Source organism: Castor canadensis, chromosome 5, assembly GCF_047511655.1.
Source record: "Castor canadensis chromosome 5, mCasCan1.hap1v2, whole genome shotgun sequence".
Classification (NCBI taxonomy): Eukaryota; Metazoa; Chordata; class Mammalia; order Rodentia; family Castoridae; genus Castor; species Castor canadensis.
The window spans coordinates 102633471-102638705 of record NC_133390.1 but is presented as its reverse complement, the minus strand read 5'-3'; positions in this window follow the sequence as shown (position 1 = coordinate 102638705).

Genomic DNA, 5235 nt, shown 5'->3' with positions numbered 1-5235 from the left:
CAAAACTCTCAGCTCTCCTGTAGTCTTAACTTTCAATCTTTTGCATTTTGCTGTTTATCAGAAATTCACTTATTAACTTCTAAATTCTAAATTTAAAAATTCATAAATTATTACCATTAAATTTAGATTCACTTTAAATTTCAGCAATTAATACTAAGTGTAAATGATAATGTCGGTTAGGTTACATCACTCTAGCTAAAAAAGATTGCTAGTACTTACTATTTAGGAAATAATGCTATATCATGAAACTAATGAAAAATTTTAAATAAACACTGAATATGGGTTGCTAGTCAGCACGGACCCTTTATGAATTATGTCAGTGGATTACTTTCTATAGGATAAATTTTTTAAAGCTGGAACAGTACAAATAACTGATTTTCAATGATGCCATATATCTTTTCTATACCTGATTAGCTCCTTGTATTATTTATTGCACCAAGTCTGTGATGGAATCATAGGTTAAGAGTCATGAATCTTTATGCCTCAGTTGACAAGACAACCGATACATCACTAAGCCTCCTCTTTCTTGTTAAACTTACCTGTAAACCAGTAGTGTCAATCCTGAATTATTTTTGATATTGAATCTACCGATGAACTGCAAAGGTTAAAATTAAAGTGAGATTTATGTTGTGATCAGGAGCATGGTGTTAGAGCACCAAGTGATCTGTGCAAATTAGAACCATAAATACATGTCAGATTCTGCTTTATAGCTCTGCCATAAAGCTGTACATTTTCTTTTTTTTTTCCCTCAAGGAGATTCCTGAGGATAAGAGTGCAGATAAAAGAAAGGCTCTCAGATATGAATGACTTTGTGAACAAAACACCTGTTTTTATCCCCTTTTGTAGTTTTATTCAGCTGGAATTTTATGACTTTGAAAATATGAATTTGAACAATGTGTTATGTGGTCTATTACTTGTACTCAAGTCTTACAGATCAGAAAACCACTCATAGTATTTCATGGTGGTTCAGAAGAGTTTGATATCTCTTCTAGTGGGAATTCATAAGTCATTGAAAGCTTTACTTTCTCACATTTTTAGGCTCTGTTTGAAAGCCTGAATATCAATTCTCTCCTTCTTATCTCATTTAAGCAGACAGGTTTCAATGATAGCAGGTTATCTAAAAACATGTAGATATAGATTAATTCAAATATGAAAAATGAGGATAAACCCACTGGGTCTCAGTGGCAGAATATCAAAGGTGGTATATTAAGTTGGAATTTCTGTTAGATTATCTCAAATGTAAATGAGTAAATATTATCAAGTCTGAGGATGCTAGCAGCAGGAATTTCTGAAATAACATTACTTCCTTCTTAATGTTAAGTGTGGCCTAACAGCCCATGGGGATTGCATTAATCACTTAATCACTATATCCCACAAACAGAAGAAATGAGATTTTTGCCTTCGATTTTCTTTCTCTGTTTTATGATCTTTAAGTACAAAATCAATGATCATAATTTTTCTGTGGATTATTGGTTACTATGCCTACTTATAACTATTGTTAGATCAAATCTAGGTTTAAAATGAGTCATCTCTAGAGAGTCATGTTTTGTGCATATAAAATACACATGTAAACACATTTTAATGATAACTAACACAATGTTCACTTTATCACATTATCAAATAAAAAAAGTAATATTTAACAAGTACATAAATTGCCAAATACTACTTATAAAATGATTTGAAAATGAATTCTTTCAATTCATTCAGGAGATATAAGATTTAAAAATATTTAGCATTAAGAATACTTTCATGCCATGAAAAGTCTTATCAATTAAAGTTTAAAAAATAGTTCAACAACATAAATGTGAGATATCAATGTATAGATTATGACCACTGTTTATCTCTTTTCAATGCAAACAAATTTGATGGGGAAATAAATGAAACATTACATTTATTGAAAAGCCACCTAGCATTTTAACCACCAATTTTTCTAGCTGTATTCAATAAGATCTAAGAGAGAAAATAGATCCTGAGAAAATGACACTTTTAGGAAAGTATAGTTTTTCCCTTTTGTCATTTTGAATGAGGTTATACTTCTTTGAGTTCTTCAAATAAACCATACAATCTATCTTTCACTAAAACAAAACTCCCAATGACTATATAAAATTTTAATATTACTCAAAATTTATATCTTAGCAGCAATAATACTCTTACTTTTAGTGACAAAATGTGTAAAAATTTTTACTCCATTTATATGTCATTTTTGAAATTTTTTTTCTGTTTTTATAGGAATGAAATTATCAAAACCCAAATGAAGTAACATTGATTTATTAGGCAGTTCTAATCAAAGCAATGTTTTAGATTGTTACACCATACTGTCCAACAGAATGGGTACTTTAAAAAAATGTTACATACTACCTACCTCCTCTCTTCACACGATATCACTGATAGATGGAATACATGTATTTATGTGTGTATGCACAAGAACATGAACTTTATTGCAAGGTAAAAATGATTTTTTTCCAAAATGTGTTATGTTTATAGTGCATGGAAGGTTTTAAAAGAAAAACATTTCCTTAAATTGCAAATCTTTCAATCCAACTATTCAATTAACAATACCATTTACTAAACTACAGTATTTTGCTGGATGTTGGATATATAACACAGGTATAATAGAATCGCTTCTTTTTTATTGAAGATAGGGCCAAGCTTATACAATTAAAATCTTTTGACAGTCAACAAATGCTATATGGAAAAGATGAGAAGGGGCAGCATGAAACCTCATTTCTCATTATTACTGATGCTTAAAGTAAAATTGTAGTTAGAACTAACTATATTTGCACCGAGGGTAAAGTTCACATAATAGTTAGTGAGGCAAAGAAATAAGCACTCACAAAATTTTCCATTTACTTATGTATATCTTTAAAGCTCTCTTATAGTTTGTTCAATGGCCATATGACAAATTTTTTCCAGTGTGTTTAAGCATAAGTGATATGTGCCATTTTTAATCTTGGTATTTAGAGCTCTTATCAGTTCTCTATGCTGTCACCTCAACTGTCAGAGTGATGGCAGAATTAATGCCATCATTATGGTGCTGAGCTATGAGATTGAAATGGTCTGAAAATCTGAATTACTACCTGAAAGGAAGTTTCCCTGGAAATAATTAGGCCCAGGTCAGCCAGTGAAATAACTTGACTTGTATGTTATTGCAGCAAAACCTAATCTCTTCTATAAATACAACCTAAATTACTTTAATTACGATGAAACCCAACTGTAATGAACAAAAGGAAAATGAAGAATGCATAATCTTGAGTTATTTCATCCCAATTATAGAATGTCCCAACACTATGAAATATAAGGATACAGATGAATTTTAGGAATTGGAAATATAGATTTAGACATTTTAAAGAATAATTTTATTTTGTTTCTTTTCTTCTCTGTATACTGACATTATTTACTTCACTGCCAGTAGGCTTCCTTGAACTGGGAAGTTCTAACATCTTGAACTAGAGGTCACACTTTGAGACCCTCTTGCTTTAATAAAAAGTAAAATATTCAGAAGAAGACACTGATTGTTTACTTTTGTTCAGTGGCACATTTTAAGACAAATTAGTTTTAGTCACTTATAAGAGTTTCAATTCAGGTCACAAAACCAAATCTGGACAATAAATTCATGGCAGAATGGTAGGCTCTGTTACTTACCATAAATCACATGTCTGAAATGATGAGATGAAACTATAGCCAGAAAAAAATTCAGTTATTTCTAGGAATGGAATGGATTATTTCTTTTTTTAAAAAAAATCATATACAGCCCCCACCAATAAATAATAAAAAATTAGCAAACTCCAATTCATTTGGTTTGTTCATTCCACACGTATTTATGGAGCTTATACTTTATAACATTCAGTGTTGTAAATGCTTCAGATAAACTAGCATGAAAAACAAATAAGGTGTCTGCCCTCAGTTAATTTATAGTCTACATTCTTTTCTTCTCTATATTTATTTCAGAGGAAACTAAAAAACAAGGACGTAGACCACCTCAGATAGTAAGTATTAAATAAAACTCTTATGTGAACCAAACAAACATGTTCTTTCTAACAACTATTTCCATCCATTAGAAAGAACCAGAAAAAAACTTCTGCATTGATAACAAGTAATGGAATGAGAATTAAAATTTGACATGGCTTATGAATGAATAATAATTCTAGAAGGTATTATCATTCAGGGTTCAGTCAGGAAGACAGAGCTATGATTAAGATGGGTTTAAATGATTTATTAATATAGTATACCTCACCATTAAGTGAGAAGAGTAGCTTAAGGAAGTGCAAGAGGATTGGGAAGAGCCACCAAAAATTTAACTGAAGCACTCACAAAGGCAGACAGCTCAGACTCTTAGGGAAATCTGAGGCACCCATTACCTCTTACTTCTGTGATGAACTCATAAAGTAGAACTTATGGGAAGGTTGATGGAAAGCTGTTATTTACTTCTTTCTACCTTCCACTTCTGAAAGTCTGCAGGCAAATATCTGGTGCTGAACATGGGAAAAGTACTGAAAATGGGTTCAATAGGAAAAATAAGAATTGTAATGTGGCAGGGAGGAAGACCAAAAGAGAAACAAACAAGTTTGTGTTCTGATAATGTAACAGGGGGAAGGATAGCATAACAGAAATAAAATTTAAAGAATTGAAACATAAAGAAGGTCACATAGCACTGGAGAAATAAAATAGTCAATAAAGTCACATGTAAACACATGTGGGTTAAGCTTTGCTTTTTGCTTCTCTAATCTGCTAACAAGGATGTATAAGGTGAGACCCCTTTGTTCTCAGTGCTCAGCCTTTGGACATGAGTCCACTGAGTATGTGCCTGATAAACTGCCTCATTGTAGTTCAGATTCCTACAACATTTCTTGGGGGCTCACTGCTGGGATTAAGGAGATGGTGATTTGTCACCACCCTTGTCTCCAGGGAACATCTTCCAGACCACTGGGAGAAGCGATCCTGCCAGGTGGAAACAATTTGATCTGGAGGAGGGACTCCTCTTCCTGGTAAATTGGGGTACACAACATAACTCATGAGGTGCAGGAATCAGCAATGCGAAGGGAGCACCATTTGTCAGACTGATAAGAACCTGAGTTTGAGTTCAGTCCTGCCTCAAGAGGAAGAAGGGGAGACTGATCACCTCCCAGAGACCCCCAAGTAATCCTGTCTGGAGTGAAACCCAGACTTTCAGGTTTAGAGAGTGGGGCAAAAGTGGGTGAGACACCTCTGTGAATTAGGGAGGTTGAGCACCTACAG